Genomic DNA, 22,520 nt, shown 5'->3' on the forward strand with positions numbered 1-22,520 from the left:
TAAATAGAAAAGCTATGTGGTTCTTGCTGAGATTCCCTGTTGTATCTGGCCATTATCAATGCCCTCCCTTCTCCCTCAGCAAGATTTCTGTCCATTCATGGCAGTGACCACTCTACCCCCTCGCAGCCAGTGCTGGGATGATAAGGCCACAGAATGTTGTCCTCCCCTCAACCAGGCGGGTTCTGCCTCCCTCCTGCACCGAGTCTCTTCCATGCAAGGAGTACCTGGGCAGCTGTCATGCTCACCACTCTGTTAGAACAGGAAAGTGGTGACAAAGCTGCCTTAGGCCTGTGCTCAGCCCAGGCTCCCATGACCTGGGTCTGCCTGTCCTTCCAGGAACGAGGGTCAGGTGGTCCTCACCTGCACATGTGGTCCTCACTTGCGCACGTGGTCCCTGGAAGCTGGGTCCCTCAGTTTTATCTTTTTCTTCTCTTGCTGGTTGAAGTTTGCCTTGTCCACACCTGCCTGACAGCTCCCATGTATGCTTTGGATTTCAAGTCCAGATTTGTCTATCCACCTTCATGGTCTGTGAGGTCCGGAAGACTTGCAACATTACTTTTTTTCTTTTTTCTTTTTTCTTTAAGATTTTACTGACAAATCTGGAGGATTTTTCTTTCTGTTAGCTTCTGCTGTTATACAGTCCTATGTCTATTAGCCCAAAACTTCTGGCCCCCTGTTGATCTAAGCTCCTTGGAAGATATATGTGTAGCTGGATTTTTCAGTCAAGGACCAATTTATAACAAAGGATAGGTGAACAAGATATCATTTTATTTAACTCTGATCCAAAAGATGAATGATAGTTTCTCCACTTGTCTGGTTCATTCTACAGAGTTCAAGTCACTGGAACTGCTCGGCTCTCTTCAATTGCTTAGAACCCTCTAGGAGCTGGGAGAAGTTACTGATGAGGATATGACACCTGCTACTTCTTGGGGCTGGTGGAGGGGAAAGAAGGCAGTGGGAATACTTAGTGAGCATCTACGATGGACCAACCCACTCTGCCAGATAGTTTATATTTATTCTCTCACTAAATCCTCATACCATCCCTTTGAGGTATGTGTACTTTGACACTGTTTAATATAAAAGCAAATAGAAAGTCAGGAAGAGTACGTGCGTGTCCCATTATCCCACAAGTAGGAAGAGGCAGATCCGGTATTTGAGCTCCAGAGCCCCTACACCCTCTTTTCCCTGGTTCACCCAGTTGATTTTACTACTTCTTCCCAATCATCTCTGTTCGACTTCTGGTCATCCAATTCTAAAACCTGATGCCTCCTCCTCTGCTCTTATCCTTGTGCCTAATTGCCAAGTCCTGGCATTTCTTCTTTCACTTTATTTTTTGTATCCAACCTATCCTTTCTGGCACCATGTTGGTTCAGGCTATTGTCTTAAAATAACTGCAGTGATGGCTTATACAGTCTCCCTTTCTTCAGACTGAAGCATCATCTTCCTAAATTTGTGTTCTGAACTTACTATCCTCCACCCCTGCCCCTTTGGCGCTCTTTCTTGCCAATGGCATACAATCCCAAATCCTTAGTTTGACATTTCATGTCTCCCACCACCTTTTCCCAAATCTCGTAAGTTTTTTCAACATGAAACTTCCACTCCATGCAAACTGGTCTACCCGGTATCTCCAGAGCACACCTAGAGCATTTCTGTCTCATGGCCTCTGATATGCCATCCTCTCTTCTAGGATACCTTTCTCTGTCCTCTCCTTCCAGAAGTCACCCCCCAGTCATCAGCAGGAAGCCTCTCTGTATGTAAATATCTGCATTAGGCAAAGACTACTGATAAGATGGGCCACCTTTTCCCAGCTAAGGATACTTCCTCTGGGACATTTTAAGTGTCTGAAGGTGAGGACTTGAATTTTTCCCTTACTGTTTTCCTCCAACTGTGCCTATCAAAAAAAACCCAGGTGAGTACACAATCAAAATAAATTAGCTACTTATGAGAACCAACAAGTAGTAATTGCAAAGACAATGTCACCATACAACCTTCCAGTTAATGCTGGAGGCTGGCGTCAGTAGAAAATGACAGTCCTCTTCTCTACCTTGAAGCCAAAAGTGGCTCCCTGACTTGGTACAGTAACACTTAAGCAGTCTCCCTCCTTCCAGCCTCTACCCCTCAAGCTGTTCCAATGTGACTGAATAACTTCTGAATATGCCAGCCTTGACTTTCCTGATCTTTGCTTCTGCTGTTCCTCTCATCCTCTTTGCTGATTGTTCTTGTTTACTGTTTTTCTTCTACTCCTCTTGTGCCTTCTCAAGGGCTACTTTGGGGCAAAAGACAAGAGCCAGCATGATCTGATCTTTGAGAAATCACATTCCAGGTCCTTTTAATCAGGAAAGCTGTCCTGACATATCTCAAAGAGTTGGTGTAGTTCCCAGACTCCAACATTGTTGGGTGAGGAGTGTCTGCTTCACAGACTCAGAGGACTGACAGAGTGTTTGGTTTTAAGCATGCTCCTCTCCTTTCTGACTCTATCAGCATGCAAAGATCTGTGGCTTCTCACAAACATTTCTCATAATGAGACAATGCATGAAGATCTAGGGCAGGGAGGATGCGGCCAAATACTGTGGGTTGTATTTAAATATCTATTAATTTTGTTTTCTGGTTCCCAGACCTATTTCTTTCTTCAGCTTCAGCTCTAAGCCTGGGCTAATTCTTTCCAGGATATGACTATTTATCATTATAATTCATCAGGTGCTCTGCAAAGCCTGTGCAAATAAATATATAAACATGGGCAGGGCCCATCACTGTAACATCAATTCACATTTGAAAAGAATGCCCCACCTTACAAATTACTTTCATGCATGTTTTTACACCCAATTCTTGCATCAGCTCTGTGTGGTAGGATTTACTAGACTTAGTTGACAGATTTGGAACTCAGCAGTAATGCTTCCTATGCACCAGGGACTACAAGGTGCTTTTATATTTCATATCACTAAATCCTCACAACCCCCTTAAGAAGTAAGGATTGATATCCACATATGTGTATGCATCACTGGAGAAAGTGTAATCAACTGTTGAGTGTTTCTCATGTCTCATGTGAAACACCATGCTAGGTGTGTTATTGAGATTTTCCCATTTGCTCCTACTTGGCTTTCACTCTATTTCTATGTTAGAGATGACATAATAGCCACTGAGATGTTTGATAACTTGTTTAAGGTTACTCAGCTACAAGTAACATAGTTGGGATTTCTAGGTCTATGGACATCAAAGCTCAGCCTTTTCCACTACTCCACTGATGGCATATGCTGAGGTCACCCACTTGGCAGATAGGGGATGTAGGATTTGAACCCACAATTTTGGATTCCAAAACTATGCCAGCTCTTCTCCACTGTACTACTGCTTCCAAGTCAAGTGGGATGACAGTGACATTGATTCACATACACTGTGCTGCTGGCAGGTATGAGTGGGTAATGCAACTTTCACAGGTCCAAGAAGAATTGAGAAAAATGAAAACAATATGGTGAGCTTTTCAAGAAATTAAATTTATCTGATGTGAAAGATTTATCTTTACTCTGCGATTAGTCCTTTAACATTTTAGGTGTTAAGTGTACCTTCTTTTGTGAAATGCTAATAATGTAAGGTAAGAGGAGTTTTCTTGGCCTTTAAAGAAAACTGAACTCAGGGCACCTGGGTGGTGCAGTCAGTTGGGCATCTGACTCTTGGTTTTGGCTCCGGTCATGATCCCCTGGTCTTGAGATTGAGCCCCATATCAGGCTCCACACTGAACACAAGGTCCACTTCATGTTTTCTTTCCCTCTCCCTCCCTCTCTGCTCCTGAGAGGCCTCAATCTGAAATAGTCAACAGGCATAGTAAAAAAATGCAAAATAAAACAAAACAAAAAATGTCTGTTCTTTTTGGCCAAAGGACCAGGAAAGGGGAAGTTCATCAGGGAGATGTAGCAGTGAGATCCATATTCAGTGATGGTAGGGATAGGGTTTGGGGACTCCTTCATGACCCACACCAGGCACAGCTCTGCCTGCACCAGTAGGCCTGGAGTGCCCTAGCCTTCCTAGTAGCAGAGAGCCATTCAGATCTAATGGCTCCTGGTGGCTCCTGGCCCACTACCCAGTGATAGAAAATCTAGATAAGTGCTTCCGTCCCCTGCAGGCACCAGCAGAGCACCTGTACTATGAGGCTGGAGAATGAGCCAGAGAAAATGTTCTCCATTCCATAGGTCTAGTATCCCCTACCCTCTATCCAGTGCCATCAGGTGGTCTAGGAAAGCACTTGTTGGTCTACAGGTGGCATCAGCAGGAATTCAGTGGAAGCTCAAGCTGAGTCAGGGAACAAAGTGGTCCAGGATAGCAATGCAAAAGCTCAGAAAACTAAATTGTCATTAGAACTATAGTTTACAAAAGACATAGCCTAATGCTAAATACAAACAAAGTGACTACCTACTAAAATGGAATACTGAAATAGAATCTAGAATCCCGTAATACAATATCTGAAATGTCCAGACTACAACTACTTTGTATACGACTGAAACTTGTTTGTCATGCCAAAAAATAGGAAAATCATAGCCTGAATAAGAAAAGATGATCAACTAATGTCAACACAGAGATGAATCAGATGCTGCAACTATCAGACAAAGATTTTAAAGCAGTCAACATTAAAGTACCCCAAAAAGTAATTACAAATTCTCTTGGAAAAAAAGAAAATAGAAAGCTTCAGTAAAGAAATAGAAGTTATATTTTTTAAAAAGAAATAGAAGTTATAAAAATATCAAATGGAAATTATAGAATGAAAATAACCAAAATAAAAAACTCACTTGATGAACTTAATAGTAGTGTGGAGAAGACAAAATCTGTGAATTTGAGAAGAAATCAATGGAATTTGGATAACAGATAGAATAACAGTTTGAATAACAGATAGAAAATAGACTAAAGGGGAGGTGGGTGGGGGGTGGGGGTGACTGGGTGACGGGCACTGAAGGGGGCACTTGATGGGATGAGCACTGGGTGTTATCTATATGTTGGCAAATTGAATACCAATAAAAAATAAAGTTATAAAAAAATAGACTAAGATAAATAACAGAGCCTTAGGGTGCTATGGGACAAAAAACTATCTAACATTCATTTCATCAGCGTCTCAGAATGAGAGAGCAAAAATATGGGCTGAAAAAGTATTCAGAGAAATAATGGCTGAAAACTTCTCAAATTTGAAAAAAAAAAAAGGGCATAAGTTATAGACTTAAGAAACTGAGAGATCCCCAAATAAAATAAACCCAAAGAACTCCAAGGCACATGATAAAAGTTTTGAAAACTAAAGACAAAGAAAAATCATAAAAGAACCAAAGAGTGATCTGTTATCTACACAAGAATGCCAAGCTGAATGATAGGGGATTTCTCATTCAAAAAAGGCAACACAACTTTTTTCAATTACTGAAAGAAAAGAACTGCTAATTGCAAACTCTATCTGGTTTAGATATCCTTTAGGCATGAAAGGGAAATAAAGGCAATATCAGACAAAGAGAAACAAAGAGAATTCATCACTAGCAGCTCTTCACTTAAAAAATGACAGAAGGAAGTTCTTCTAACAGAAAGGAAATGATAACAGAAGAAGGGTTGGAACTTTAGAAAGGAAAAAAGAACAGATGGGAAAAGTAGGGGTAAATATTAATCCTCCTTGTGAGTTTCTTAAATTATATTTGATGGTTGAAACAAAAGTTATAACAGCATCTCTTGTGTTCAATATATGTTGAGGAAATAGTTGAGAATGTGAGTTTAAAATGTGAGGAGGGGGGGATCCCTGGGTAGCTCAGCAGTTTAGCGCCTGCCTTTGGCCCAGGGCGTGATCCTGGAGTCCCAGGATCAAGTCCCACATCAGGCTCCCTGCATGGAGCCTGCTTCTCCCTCTGTCTGTGTCTCTGCTTCTCTCTCTCTCTGTATCTCTCATGAATAAATAAATAAATATCTCTAAAAAAAATGTGAGGAGGGTAGAGACCTATGTAGAAGTCAAGTTTCAATATTTTATTGGAAATAGTAAAACATAAATACTAATAAACGGTGGTAAGTTATATGTGTATGTAGTAATACCTAAAATAACCACTAAGAAAAATTATTTGAAGCAATGTAGTAAAAAATAATATAAATAAAACACTATAGAATCCTTATAAATGTACAAGTAACCCATAGGAAGGCAAGAAAAGGGAGTGAAAAGGAAGGGACCCAGAAAATGAATGCTAAAATGGCAGATTTAAACCCCAACACATCAATAGTCAAATAATTGTTTTAAATGTAAATAATCACACTACATCAATTAAAATGCAAATATTGGCAGAGAAAATTTTTTAAAAAATATAATGTAACTATATGCTATTTACAAAGAATTTGCTTCAGATGTAATAGCATAAGCTGGTTGAAAGTAAAAGAAGAGAAAAAGATGCATCATGATAACATTAATAAAAAATCAGGAGGGCCATATCATATTAAGTAGACTTCAGAGCAAAGAAAATTGTTAGTAACCAAAAGCGACATGAAATAATGGTGAAGGGTGAATTGCTATAATAATAATAAATTGATATAATAATTGTAAATGTGTATGTACCAAATAACAGAGCTTCAAAATACATGAAACAAAAATTAATACAACTAAAAAGCAAATCCATAATTACAGTAGGGAAATTCAACACTCTATTCTTACAACTAATAGCACAATTAATAAAGATATAGAAGAACTGAACACTATCAACCAATAGGATCTAGTTGGCATTTATAGAACACTACATCAAAAAATACACATTCTTTTCAAGTGGCTATGGAACATTCACTGAGATAGACCACATTCTGGATCATAAAACAAAACTGATAACTTCAAACTGAAACCATATAGAATTTCTTCTGCCACTATAATGGAATTAAACTAGAAATCAACAACAGAAAGAAAACAGGAAAATCTTCAAACACTTGGAATGTCACAACATACTTCTAAACAATCTGTGGGTCAAAGAGAAAATTCCAAAGAAAATAAAAGCATACAGCTGAATGAAAATGAAAATGCAACATATCAGAATTGTGGGATGCAGCTAAAGCAGTGATGAGAGGGACATTTATAGCATTAAAATGCAAAACATGAAATGTGTCAATCAATAATCAAAATTCCTACTTTATAAAACTAAAAAAGAAGAGCAAAATAAATTCAAAGCAAGCAGAAGGAAAAAACTGTTTTAAATAAAGAGCAAAATCAACAAAACAAAAACTAGAAAAAATCATTGAAAACAAAATTTGGTTCTTCAAAAATACCAATAAAACTAACAAATGGATAAACTTCTAAAAAGAGAGAGAACATCAATTATTATTTTCAGAAATGAAACAGGAGTTATCACTACATATCTTATAGCCACTGAGTTCAAAGAAATTCTATGAACAAATTTGTGCTCATAAGTTCAACAACTCAACAACCTAGACGAAATGATCAATTCACTAGTAACCACAAATTTGTAAAATGCAATCAAGTTGAAATACATTGCCTGATAAGTCTTATAAGGAGACTAATTGATTGAATTCAATTCAAGAGATTGAAAGAGATTCAAGAGATTGAATTTTTAACTAAAATCTCCATGAAAAACAAATTCTCAGACCAGATGGCATCACTGGAGAATTTTGCTAAACATTTATAAGAGGAGTTAACCCCATTTTTAATAACTTTTTCTAGAAAACAGGAGTAAGGCATATTTTTCAACCAATTTTACGAGACCAGTATTACCTTGATACCATGGTCAAAGACAGCATAAATAACATAAACCATATAGCAGTATCTCTCTGGACTTGAATGCAAAGTTCCACAAGAAAATATTAGCAAATTGAATCTAACAATGCATAAAAAGAATTATACACACTGACTAAATGAAATGTATTCCAGGCATGTGAGATTGGTTTAGCATTAGAAAATCAATCAGTAGAATCAACCATATTAATAGGTTAAAGAAGAAGGATCATATGATTATATAAATGTCAATTTACATAGGAGTAGCATTTGGCAAAATCCAATATCCATTCATGATAAAAACTCTGAACAAGTTATGAACAGAGAGAACTACCTCAACTTAAGGAAAAACACCTACAAAAACATCAAGAGTTAGCATCATACATAATGGTGAAAGGCTGAAAGCTTTCTCTCTAAGATCAGGAATAAAGAAATGTTGCCTCTCATCCCTGTTATTCAGCATAATAATGGAAGTTCTAGCCAGAGCAGTAAGGCAATATACATACATGCATTTAAAAAATAAAGAAAAATTTAAAAAGGAAAGAAAGAAAGGGCATTCAGATTGGAAAAAAAGAAATAAAACTGTCCTTATTTACAAATGACACAAGAAAATTACAAATGACTATGTAAAAAAAAAAAAAATCCTAGGAACCCTGGAACTAATAAGTGAGCTCAGCAAGGTCATAGGATACAAGATCAGCAAGCAAAAATCCATTACATTTCTATGTACTAATAATGGACAAGATGAAATTTATATTAAAAAACAATACCATTTACAATTTCTCCAAAGAAAATTAAATACTTTAGGTAAAATTGTAAAACTTGTATAGGATCTGTATGCTGAGAATTACAAAATGCTGATTAAAGACATCAAAGACCTAAAAAAATTGAAAGGATATTGATGAATTGGAAGACTCAACATGGTAAAAATGTCAATTTTTTGAGTCTTAAAATTGACAGAGATGTAGAGATGAAGATGGACACTATATCATACTTAAAGGGTCTATCCAACAAGAGGACCTAACAGTCATGAATATTTATGCCCCTAATGTGGGTGCTGCCAAGTGTATCAATTAATAACCAAAGACATACTTAGATAATAATACACTTATACTGGAAGACTTCAACATGGCACTTTCTGCAATTGACAGATATTCTAAGCACAACATCTCCAAAGAAACAAGAGCTTTAAATGATACCCTGGACCAGATGGATTTCACAGATATTAACAGAACTTTACATCCAAATGCAACTGAATACACATTCTTCTCAAGTGCACATGGAACTTTCTCCAGAATAGACCACATACTGGGTCACAAATCAGGTCTTAGCTAATACCAAAAGATTGGAATTTTCCCCTGCATATTTTCAGACCATAATGCTTTGAAACTAGAACTCAATCACAAGAAGAAATTTGGAAGAAATTCAAACATGTGGAGGTTAAACACCATCCTACTAAAAGATGAAAGGGTCAACCCGGAAATTAGAGAAGAATTTAAAAGATTCATGCACACTAATGAGAATGAAGATATAACCGTTCAAAATTTTGGGATACAGTGATACAGCAAAAGCAGTCCTGAGAGGGAAATACATCGCAATACAAGCATCCCTCAAAAAACTGGAAAAAACTCAAATACACAAGCTAACCTTGCACCTAAAGGAACTGGAGAAAGAACAGCAAATAAAACCTATACCCAGCAGAAGAAGAGAGTTAATAAAGATTCGAGCAGAACTCAATGAAATAGAGACCAGAAGAACTGTAGAACAGATCAACAAAACCAGGAGTTGGTTCTTTGAAAGAATTAATAAGATAGATAAACCATTAGCCAGCCTTATTAAAAACAAAAGAGAAAAGACTCTAATTAATAAAATCACGAATGAAAAAGGAGAGATCACCACCAATACCAAGGAAATACATATGATTTTAAAAACATATTATGAGCAGCTATAAGCCAATAAGTTAGGCAATCTAGAAGAAATGGACATATTTCTGGAAAACCACAAACTACCAAAACTGGAAAAGGAAGAAACAGAAAACCTGAACAGGCCAATAACCAGGGAGGAAATTGAAGCAGTCATCAAAAATCTCCCAAGACACAAAGTCCAGGGCCAGATGGCTTTCCAGGGGAATTCTATTAAATGTTTAAAGAAGAAACAATACCTATTCTATTAAAGCTGTTTGGAAAGATAGAAAGAGATGGAATACTTCCAAACTCGTTCTATGAGGCCAGCATCACCCTAATTCCAAAACCAAAGACCCCACCAAAAAGGAGAATTATAGACCAATATCCCTGATGAACATGGATGCAAAAATTTTCAACAAGATACTAGCCAATAGGGGATCCCTGGGTGGCGCAGCGGTTTGGCGCCTGCCTTTGGCCCAGGGTGCGATCCTGGAGACCCGGGATCGAGTCCCACGTCGGGCTCCCGGTGCATGGAGCCTGCTCCTCCCTCTGCCTGTGTCTCTGCCCCTCTCTCTCTCTCTCTGTGTGACTATCATAAATAAATAAAAATTAAAAAAAAATCTTAAAAAAAAAAAGATACTAGCTAATAGGATCCAACAGTACATTAAGAAGATTATTCACCATGACCAAGTGGGATTTATCCCCAGGATGCAAGACTGGTTCAACACTCGTAAAGCAATCAACGTGATAGATCATATCAATAAGAGAAAAAACAAGAACCATATGATCCTTTCAATAGATGCAGAGAAAGCATTTGACAAAGTACAGCATCCATTCCTGATCAAAACTCTTCAGAGTGTAGGGATAGAGGGAACATTCCTCAGCATCTTAAAACCATCTACGAAAAGCCCACAGCAAATATCATCCTCAATGGGGAAGCACTGGGAGCCTTTCCCCTAAGATCAGGGACATGACAGGGATGTCCACTCTCACCACTGCTATTCAACATAGTACTAGAAGTCCTAGCCTCAGCAATCAGGCAACAAAAAGAAATAAAAGGCATTCAAATTGGCAAAGAAGAAGTCAAACTCTCCCTCTTCGCTGATGACATGATACTGTACATAGAAAACCCAAAAGACTCCAAGATTGCTAGAACTCATATAGCAATTCGGCAGTGTGGCAGAATACAAAATCAATGCCCAGAAATCAGTGGCATTTCTATACACCAACAATGAGACTGAAGAAAGAGAATTTAAGGAGTCAATCCCATTTACAAATGTACCCAAAAGCATAAGATACCTCAGAATAAACCTAAACAAAGAGCTAAAGGATCTATACGCTAAAAATTACAGAACACTTCTGAAAGAAATCGAGGAAGACACAAAGAGATGGAAAAATATTCCATGCTCATGGATTGGAAGAATTAATATTGTGAAAATGTCAATGCTACTCAGGGCAATTTGCACATTTAATGCAATCCCTATCAAAATACCATGGACTTTCTTCAGAGAGTTGGAATAAATCATCTTAAGATTTGTGTGGAATCAGAAAAGATCCCGAATAGCCAGGGGAATTTTAAAAAAGAAAACCATAGCTGGGGGCATCACAATGCCAGATTTCAGGTTGTACTACAAAGCTGTGATCATCAAGACAGTGTGGTACTGGCACAAAAACAGACACATAGATCAATGAAACAGAATAGAGAATCCAGAAATGGGCCCTCAACTCTATGGTCAACTAATATTCGACAAAGCAGGAAAGACTATCCACTGGAAAAAGGACAGTCTCTTCAATAAATGATGCTGGGAAAATTGGACATCCACATGCAGAGGAATGAAACTAGACCATTCTCTTTCACCATACACAAAGATAAACTCACAATGGATGAAAGATCTTAATGTGAGATAAGATTCCATCAAAACCCCAAAACCCTAGAGGAGAACACAGGCAACAGCCTTTTTGAACTTGGCCACAGTAACTTCTTGCAAGATACATCCATGAAGGCAAGGGAAACAAAAAATGAATTACTGGGACTTCATCAAGATAAAAAGCTTCTGCGCAGCAAAGGAAACAGTCAACAAAACTAAAAGACAACCTACAGAATGGGAGAAGATATTTGCAAATGACGTATCAGATAAAGGGCTAGTATCCAAGATCTATAAAGAACTTATTAAACTCAACAGCAAAGAAACAATCTAATCATGAAATGGGCAAAAGACATGAACGGAAATCTCACAGAGGAAGACATAGACATGGCCAACAAGCACATGAGAAAATGCTCCGCATCACTTGCCATCAGGGAAATACAAATCAAAACCACAATGAGATCCCACCTCACACCAGTCGAGAATGGGGAAAATTAACAAGACAGGAAACAACAAATGTTGGAGAAGATGTGAAGAAAGGAGAACCCTCTTGCATTGTTGGTGGGAATGTGAACTGGTGCAGCCACTCTGGAAAACTGTGTGGAGGCTCCTCAAAGAATTGAAAATAGACCTGCCCTACGACCCAGCTATTGCAGTGCTGGGGATTTACCCAAAGATACAGATGCACCAAAACTCCAGAACACCTGCACCCCAATGTTTATAGCAGCAATGTCCACAATAGCCAAACTGTGGAAGGAGCCTCAGTGTCCATCGAAAGATGAGTGGATAAAGAAGCTGTGGTCTATGTATACAATGGAATATTCCTCAGCCATTAGAAACGACAAATACCCACCATTTGTTTTGACGTGGATGGAACTGGAGTGTATTATGCTGAGTGAAGTAAGTCAATCAGAGAAGGACAAACATTATATGGTCTTATTCATTTGGGGAATATAAAAAATAGTGAAAGGGAATAAAGGGGAAAGGAGAGAAAATGAGTGAGAAATATCAGAGAGGGGGACAGAACGGGAGGGACACCTAACTCTGGGAAAGGAACAAGGGGTGATGGAAAGGGAGGTAGGTGGGGAGTTGGGGTGACTGGGTGACAGGCACTGAGGGGGGCACTTGACGGGATGAGCACTGGGTGATATGCTATATGTTGGCAAATTGAACTCCAATAAAACATTTTTTTTTATTTTAAAAAAAGTCAATTTTTCCTAAGTTGATTTATAGGTTTAATGTAATTCCTATAAAAATTACAGCAAAAATTTTGTAGATACAGACATACTTAATTCTAAAATTCACGTGGAAAGGCACACACCCTGGAATAGCTAAAATAATCTTGGAAAAGAATATATAGAGAGAAATCACCCTACCTGATATTAAGACTTCATGTAGAGCTATATAATCAGAACCGTAGGGTATTGATGGGTGGATAAACACACAGATCAATGGAACAGAATAGAGAATCTAGAATGATACACAAATTTTAACTGGTTTTTGACAAGGTGCAAAAGAAATTCAATGGAGGAAAGATAGACTTTCTACAAATGGTGCTAGAGTGATGGACATCCACAGGGGAAAAATGAACTTTGATCTAAATCTCACACCTTACTAAAAAAATTAATTCAAAGTGGATCACAGACAGTGTAAAAAGTACTATAATTTTCAAGACGTTGTCATCAAAAGAAAATGAAGAGTATACAGACTCTCTATTGTATCTTACAATTGCATGTGAATCTACAATTATCTCAAAGTAGAAAGTCTAATTAAAATAATAAAATGTTGACAATATTTTTAGTCCTCCAAATCGTCTTTTACCCTTTATTGATCCACAAAAATCCTAGAATTCAGAAGTCTTAAAATTTCTAGCCCGGAGTGTATAAAGTAATGAGGTGATCTTGGTAAAAGAGGCCTGCTTTAAAGTACAGTGGATATCTTTTGTCCATCTGCTGTCCTGGCTCCTCAGCTCCCATTATCTTTCTGGTGATCTCATAATAGAAGGACCTAGCAAGAGTGTGGATGAGTCAACTTAATCCCCACGCTTTCAGGACATACAGATTGAAGACCTTACTTTATGATCTTACTAAGTGCCATGTACATCACATGTACCATCTTACTTTAGCTTCAAAATAACCCAGTTATTTAGGTAGGGAGTGACAGAGCTGAGATTGTAGCTGGATCTGTCTGATTTTAGAGCCTGCCTTCTTTCCTACTACATGCTACCTCTCCGGTACATGTGCCTGACTCCTCTGTACAACGTTTGAAATGAAATCCACCCAAAGAAGACAATGTCTAACTGTTGTACTCATATTGCAGTGGGAGCAGTTCTCTCTGCATGTTACTATCCCAGAACCATAACCCCAAGAACATCAAGGTCCTACCACGTTTTAGCATTTCGACATCATTCCATCTGCTTGTATGGGAGAAGCAAGCATCTTCTGCAGCTACTGACTTCATTCCTGGCTTCACAGTGGTTGGTTTTTGTTTTTAACTCTTTTATCAAGGTATAACTTATATCCTTTTAGTTATATCCAAGGTATAACTAAAATCCACCCATGGTGAGTCTATAATTCAATGATTTTCATACATTTGTAGAGTTGTGCAGTTATCATCAGTTTTAGAATATACTCATCATCTCCCAAAATTCCTATTGTGTCTTTTTATAGTTAGTCCTTGCTCCCACCTCCTGTCTTAGGCAACTACTAATATGCGTTCTGTCTATAAATTTGCCTCTTTTCAAATTTCACATAAGTGGAATCACACAACATAGTCTTTTGCTTCCATTTTTTTAACACTATGTTTTTGAGGTTCATCCATGTTGTACTATGTATTAGTAGTTGGTCCTTTTAATTAAAAAATAGTATTCCATTGCATGAATATGCCATATTTTGTTTATCCATTCACCAGTTGATGGAGATTTTTCACTATAACGAATAGTTCTGCCATGAAAATTCACAGGCATACTTTTGTGTGGACATATGTTTTAATGTCTCTTGGATAGATTCATAGGAGCAAAACTGATGAATATTATTGTAAGTATATATTTAACATTTTAAGAAATCACCAAACTGCTTTTCAGAATCTGTACCTCTATTTTTTCAAAAATAAATATTTCAATACAGAAAGATAAAATTTCTCTCCTATGTTACAGATTAGGTAATGTTAAGTAACATTAACTTTAAATAAAATATACACATACTATAAAGCAAATAGTTCAAAAAGGCTTAAAAAAACTTTTTATCCCTATCATCTCCCTAAGATAATGGCTCTTAGCAATTTATTGTTCATCTACCAGAAACATTTTATGTATATGTTATTATATATATGTACATATATATATATATATAATTTAAATTCAATTTACCAACACATAGTATAACACCCAGTGCTCATCTCATCATGTTCATTATATTTTTAGATATGGGTCTAACTACCCAAAGGAAACCCGTAATACACATTGCTTTGCATTTTTTCAATTAATAATCTATTTTGGAGGTCTTTCCATAACAGCACTTTTGGTCCCAAGTATTTTTTAACAGCTTTATTAAGATATGATTAATATATAATAAACTGTACATAAAGTATACAATTTGATAAGTTTTAAAGTATGTATATACCCATGAGACTATCACTACCATCAAATTAATGAACTGAGTTCCAAATAAAGTTGCTATGAACAATTTGTGTACAAACCTTTCCATGGACATATGTCTTGGGCACGTATTGAGGAGAAGAATAGCTAGCATATATGGCAAGCATATGTTTAACTTTTTAAAAAATTGCCAAACTGCTTTCCGGAGTTGTGCTCCATTTTACATTTCCACTGGTGGCAGATGAGAGTTCCAGTTGCTCTACATTCTGTGTGTCTCCAGAAGTTTGATTGGGTTCTGTTTTATACTTTCGATGCCCTTAACGTTTTGAACATATGAAAGGCAATTATAACAACTTTCAAAGTTCTTGCCTGCTATTCTCACATCTGCATTAATTCTGGGCCTATTGCAATTAATTGATCTTTCTTATTATAGAGCATATTTTCTGTTGTCTTTGCAAGCCCGGTAGGTAATCTTTGATTAAATAGCAGACACTATAAGTTTTACCTTGAAGGGTGCTGCCTATTTTGTATTTTTTATAAAGATTTTTGAGCTTTGTTCTGGGACATAGCTGAACTACTTGGAGACCTTTGATCCATCTGGGTCTTGCTTTTAAGATTGGTAAGTGGGACCAGAATCATGTTTAGTCTGGGGCTAAAAACTCCGGACTACTGCAAGCCCCTTCGTGAATCCTCTACCCCATGTCCTGTGAGTTATGAATTTTCCCAGTCTAGTTGGTGGGAACGGGCACTCTTCCCAGCCCTGTGTGAGTGCTGTATATCTTCCAATCCTTTTGGATGGTTCTATACCCAGCCTTGAGTAGTTTCTTCACCTGCATGTGCTGATCAGAGCTCTGCTAAATATTTGAGGAAAAACTTCTGATGACTTCCAGGGTTTTCTCTCTGCATCACTCTCTCCTCTCTTGTTCCCTGTGCTATGAAATCTGTCTGCTGTGGTCTCCCCTGAGTCTCAGCTCCATCTTTGTCCCCAGAATCCAATATTAGGAGTGCACCACAATTGATTTAACCAGTTTCCTATTGTCAGATGTTTCAGTTGATTCTATTGTTATTCTCTTATGAACTACAGCCAAGATTATCCTCATGAACATATACCTACAGATTCCTGTAAATACTACTGTACCATAGGGTCACTCCTGACAGGCAGGTTATTAGCTGCCTGTTTAACTGTGATAGATAAAACCAAATCATCTTCCAGGAAGTTGCATCAACCTACACTTCATGGAAAGTATATGAAAATGACTTTTGGCCCACATCCTTGCCTGCAGGGGTTATTATCAAACTTAATTTTTGCCAATCTGATAGGTGAAAAAAATGGCATCTCATTGTTGTTTTAATTTGTATTTCTTTAGTCATGAATGAAGCTTAGCATCTCTTTACATGTTTGTTGGCTGGTTTCCCTATTTCCACCTAGGTAATGCTGTGGATAGACAACTCAGAGGCTCAGACCTCCTTTGTAATAACTTGCAGTTTTTCTCCAACTGATGGCTGATTTCCCTCAGCCACACACCTAGTGGATGTCCTAATTTCTAGGGATCCCTAGATCTTAAGTTCTGTGCCCTCACAGTGTCACTGTCCTTCTAAACTAATCTGTGCATCACTATCACTGTACAAATTACCGCAATGACCAGCCTCAGGTGTTACAAGGAAGCAAAATTTGCCTTTGGTTTTCTGAAGAGATAGGCCTCTCCAGTTTCTAGAAGTCAGCAGTGTCGCTGATCTCCAGCTTTCTGCATCAATAAAGGTCACGGTAGTGATGACCACAACTACTGCATTACTGAAAATCCAATTCAAGATTAAGACCTGTCCTGTCAAATCATTTAGAACTTTGGTAGTTTTCTGGCCCGGAGGCTGAAGAGATTGGCAAGAAAGGGCCTGGTGTCTTCATCCATCCTGGATACATGACAGTATGATTTCAGCCTCTATGAAATTTCTAGAGTCAGAATCTGCTTGACTTTGAATGCTATAGCTACACTCACTAGGATGGGAGGAGGTATGGAAGGAGGATGGAAGGAGGTCCAGGAAGCAAGGAAGGGAGGCTGGATGAGATGACTTTTTACATTCTTTCTGACTTAACATTAGAAAAATCTGCTATGTCATTAGCTCTCATAAGTACCACGGTCCCCACATCATCCTCTAGATCTGCAAAAAACTCACAGGATTAAAGAACTTCTACCATTTAGAATGCACGAGTTTGAGGCTATCCTTCCTCCTTAGGGTATATCTCAGCCATGACCTCTTTCTTTTATTTTTTATTATTATTTTAAATATTTCAAGTTATTTTTAAAATTTTAGTTAACATATAGTTTAATATTAGTTTCAGGAGTAGAATTCAGTGATTCATCACTTATATACCCAGTGCTCATCACAGTTTAAGTGTCCTCCTTAATCCTCATCACCCATTTAGCCCGTCCCCCTGCCCACCTCCCCTCCAGCAACCTTCTGTTTCTTCTCTATAGTTTAGAGTTTCTTACAGTTTGCCTTGCCCTGTTTCTTTTAAACAAGCTTTCAGAGTAGATTCCTTTTCCAGCCCTAATTTATACCTTTCCAGGTTCTTTGGACTAACCACATATGTCCTTCCTACTTTTGTGACATACCTGGACGCTTACTTTTTACAAGGAGAAAAACATTCATTTCAGGGAAACCAGCCACAAACCTCAAATCCTGCTCAGCCATTTTCCTACAAGTCCACACAGCATTGCTTACATATCCCTATCAAAATGCGTTGACTCAAGGGTAATAACAGGAACCACCTGCCAGGCACTGTCCCAGTCCCTTTATGTGCATCTTTTACTTCCACATGACTCCTGTAAAGTAGGTATTAATACCTAATTTTTAAGGTGAGGGAGGAAAGCATAATTTAAATGAAGTCAGGGGGATCCCTGGGTGGCGCAGCGGTTTGGCGCCTGCCTTTGGCCCAGGGCGCGATCGAGTCCCACGGGATCGAGTCCCACGTCGGGCTCCCGGTGCATGGAGCCTGCTTCTCCCTCTGCCTGTGTCTCTGCCTCTCTCTCTCTCTCTCTCTCTCTCTCTCTCTCTGTGTGACTATCATAAATAAATAAAAATTTAAAAAAAATTAAATGAAGTCAGGGCAGCCCTGGTGGCTCAGCGGTTTAGCGTCGCCTTCAGCCCAGGGGGTGATCCTGGAGTTGCTGGATCGAGTCCCACGTGAGGCTCCCTGCATGGAGCCTGCTCCTCCCTCTGCCTGTGTCTCTGTCTCTCTTTCTCTCTCTCTCTCTCATAAATAAATAAATAAATAAATAAATAAATAAATAAATAAAATCTTAAAAAAAAAATAAATGAAGTCAAAGTCATGTAGCTAGGAAATGGCAGGGCCAGGTCTGTTGGATAGACTGTTGTGTACATTATACTGTTTACTCTGTGCACAGCCTTGTGGGATGTAGAGAAACATGATTTTTTCCTGATTCCACGAAGGTTTAATTCTGCTGGGGACATGAGGCTGACTCCAAAGGAAAATTAAACAACACTGCAAGATTACATTGCTGGAGAGATTAGGCATGCAATGATTAGTGGCTGCTGGGTTCACAGGAGAGAGCAGAATGTCTTCCTATGGGATTTAAGCTGCTCTGCAAGGATGCATTTTGGGGAACTTGTTAGATATTTGGAGAGAATTGCAAGCAGATGAGAGATGATTGAGGAGAGTGCTATGGGATACAACATACACTCTGTCTACATAACAAACACACACATGCACACACATATATTCAACCAAGTCACTTTGCATAGTGATGCTTCTCCTCACTGTTCAAAAAGAATGAGCCCATTTGCCTAACTCATTGCAATTTATTCATTCTTTCTAAGATACTCATAGGGCAGGCCCCAATTGATGGCAGTAGGCATCCTGAGTGAGAAACAAACTATGCTCAGTGTATTATTTGTGTGATGGGTCTGTAGGGCAGGACTGGAATGACATTCCAGTATTGGAGACAGGCTTTTCCTAGGGCCCTTTCCCCACCTACTTCTGTGCCACAGTAGTTTCTATGCTGGATCAAGGCTAGGAGTCTAGTCTTTTCTAATCACTACCTTTAGACAACACCTCCTCAAGGAGTTGTGAGAACTTAGATGTGGATCATCATAGAATATTAATATTAATGGGGTCATTCTAAATCCTTACAGGTAGAAGTCTTCAGACTTCAAGTCATTCTAAAAGTATTTTCCCCTTTCCTTTACCCCACTGCTCCTACCTCTTGCCCCACAGCTGTCTAATCAATACACAGGATGGCATTAAGAGGGCATTGGGAATTCAGAATTTGAGTGTATTGGTTGGTGGCAAGATGATAAGCTTGATTCCTCCCAAGAAGCTGGATCTTCTCAACATTCCAGCAGCTTTGGCAGCACTCTCCTTCCTCCTTGCACCTCCTGCCTTGCCAGGCTCCTCTCCTTTACCACTTGAATCAGTAATGAAGCCCCTGCAGCCAGAAAGTCAAAATGTCTGAAAATTGTGGAGTCTATTGTGCTAGACAGATGGCAAGTTCAAAGCCTTCCTACCTGTTGAGGCCTGAGCCCAAGTTCTCAGTAGCTGATTCAGTCAGCAGTGCTTAATGTTATTAATGGCAAACGTAGCAAGTAAAACAATAGCCTCCAGCTTAGAACACAGGCCTTGGCAAGCACGTGACAGAGAAGGTTTATAATATGCCCAAGGATGTGTTGAAAGCTCCATTAATTGCGTGACTTGCTAACGATTGGCACCTTCCTCATTAGTGATGATGTGGGTTAAGCAGAACTTGTGCTCCTTTTTACTGAGTTTAATCACTGAAGGTGTTCCAGCACATAACCCCTGGATCGCCTTTGCAGAGGGACTGTATCATTAAACACTGGGGTTTCAACTCCATTCAGAACCCTTTAATTAAATAAAAATTTCCTGAATACCTATGTGTATGCAACACTCTTTTGAACATACCAGATTATATAAGTCAGGGATTCAGTGTCCTAGTATTTTTCCTTCGGTTGAAGAAACAAGCCTAACACACTTGAAATAATTACAACCCAATTTATGTTATTTTGGAAGCTACTGGCTTTATGATTGCAATTTGCTACCTATTCACAAAACTGCTCTCATTTTCTATTTAATTTAACAAGAGTTCATTGCATATCTATTTTGTGCTAAATACTGTGCAGTATACCATAATTTTATGAATGTAAGCTTAGAGTTAGAAAGACCTGATTTCAAAATCTGGTCCTGATATTTACTAGTTGCATGACTTTAAGAATATTCTAGTGTCTCAATTTCCCTACCTGAGAAAGGGGTAAAATAATCTTCACTTTTTAAAGTTTTGTGAAAATTATGTCTTAATGTATGAAAGGCATGTAGTACAGTGAGTGCTTAGTAGGCATTCAATAAATGATGCTATCATTAGCCTAGGCATTGTGAGGATTATAGAAATAAGCAAGACACAAGTCTTGTCCTCAAAGAGTTTATAACATAAATTATATACACACATATATTTTTTAAAATACTGAATCCTACTATTAATTATAAGCAAGAGTGCCAGAGCCAAATAAAGGTAACCTGGGATATTTTACCACTTAAATTTAAGTATGGTTCTCTATTTGCTTTGAAGGCTAGTAAGTTTTGTCTTCTGTTTTTTTTTGTTTGTTTGTTCTGTTTTTTGTTTTTTGTGTTTTTTTTTAGGAACGAGGTGGTGAACCTGCAGAAGCAAGGCTGAAATCAGAGAGCAAGGTAGGCCACAGGTGGGGACACTGAAAGTAGGGTCAATAGCTAAAGTGAGCAGGAACAAGTGCACTAGAGTGCCTAGGAACAAATGCACTCTGAAACTAGAGGGGCAATTAGGCCTTGGATAGATCACTACAGAGTAGCATCAACCCCAGAAACTGTTTCTGGGCACATTTGCAAAAGGGTTTTTTCTGTGTGGTCCTGGGCCTCTACCCAAGGCTACACCAATTACCAAGGCAGGAACTCCAATGTTCAACAGCTTTATCTTTACCATTGCTAGGCCTAACATATATGGAGACCACAAAAGAAGTTATGACTCAAACAAAATGGAATTAAAGTTCAGCTGAACTTTGGTCATTTTCTGTATTTTAGACTAGGAAAATACTGTATATTTTCAGAAATCTTAGTGAAACTGACTGGAACCAACTCAACTAACTTAAGTATTTCATTTAGTTGAGTATATACCTATACTTGAATAAAAAGCTTCAGAATTTGTCTGGCATGGATCATATGCCAGTCATTGAGCCAATTCTTCTAGCCAATGGGATGATAGGTGTCTGATGGGCCAGGTCTAAGTCAAGCACTTCCTCTTTGGCTCTTGCTGGATGGCCAAAAACAATAGCCATTTCACAGAATCAGTTCTGCCTGGCAATCTACATGTTCTCTTAGTCAAACACCTAGAGGGGAACCTGGCTTCTTGAGACCCTGCAAAGCCTCATTGAGGTTTCAAATTTAAGTGAGGCCACTGGACTTAAGGCTATTTTGTTGCAGGAACCCTGGAGAAGGCTGAAGGCTTCAGTAGCCCATCCAAATCTACTACAGGAGGATTTTGGTGGAATGTAATTTAATTGACGGCTTACTCTGGAAAGATTAGCTGTATTCCCTTGAGCCAAAAGCCAAATGTACCAGCATTAACACCAGACAGAAGAAAAATGTAAAAAGCCAAACATCTCCATACTTCTGCACAGACTAGTGAATCATGGGCAAGGTAAACTTCTAGAGATTTCTTGCAAGTCTGGGCTAGATCGGATATGCCTTTCAGCTCACCACCACCATACCAGATTAGTCCCCTCTCCTTAAAGTGTCCAAGCTACCCTATATATTGTCTGAAAGTCATAGCCTGAGTGTCTTCATTAAGGCTGACAAGAAAATATAATGTTTCTGGTATTGGCTTTGACGCCAACAAACTGTGCAACAAAATGTTGAACCACCCTTCCACTTTGGAGAATCTCAATTTTCTCAACTATAAAACCAGGGGATCAGATGAAGCATGTAAAATCCCTTTGGGGTAAGTTGATAAAGTGTCTGGCACATTGGAGGTAACACAAATCCCTCAAGAATTGGCAAAAATAATTTTAATAAAAGGCTTTGAAATTCCGTAAGACATAGAATTGCCATTCCAACTGATTTTTATCTAGGTCCAAAGTGGCTAGATGACCCCAGCTGACATTTGGGTTACACATGTTAGGCACTCTACATAGAAAATTTGACAGCTATGCCTAGGTGGCCTAGCTTCTGTGCTGCTTAGGTGCGTGGTGTACCCAAAGAATGACTGCAGATTCCAGTCCAACCCAGATCCCATTAGGCCAGTTAGTCCTCTTCCTACTTCCAAGCCTTCTCTAAGTTGCCTAATGTGGTCAATTTTCCCTTTCTCTACTCCCACACAGGAACTTTAGATTCTAGAACAGTACTATTAATCTAATTCCAATTGTCTTTTTGCAGCTGCTTATGGTAT

The 22,520-nt window shown here is 38.5% G+C and overlaps 1 long non-coding RNA gene across 5 annotated transcripts in view; it reads left to right on the plus strand.

The window, feature by feature from the left end:
• The window catches only part of LOC144295095 (uncharacterized), a 64,029-nt gene extending 41,853 nt beyond the window's left edge, over nucleotides 1–22,176 (plus strand). For 2 of the 5 annotated variants that reach the window (XR_013362500.1, XR_013362502.1), the window contains 3 exons: nucleotides 13,800–13,956; nucleotides 20,744–20,791; nucleotides 21,557–22,176. This is a non-coding gene — a long non-coding RNA (uncharacterized LOC144295095). Of the gene's footprint in view, nucleotides 1–829; nucleotides 1,051–12,645; nucleotides 13,714–13,799; nucleotides 13,957–20,743; nucleotides 20,792–21,556 lie in introns of those variants that run through there. The other 3 variants (XR_013362501.1, XR_013362499.1, XR_013362503.1) reach the window with 3 other exon arrangements.
• The last annotated feature ends 344 nt before the right edge of the window (nucleotides 22,177–22,520 follow it).

The sequence above is a fragment of the Canis aureus genome, chromosome 23 (assembly GCF_053574225.1).
Source record: "Canis aureus isolate CA01 chromosome 23, VMU_Caureus_v.1.0, whole genome shotgun sequence".
Classification (NCBI taxonomy): domain Eukaryota; kingdom Metazoa; phylum Chordata; class Mammalia; order Carnivora; family Canidae; genus Canis; species Canis aureus.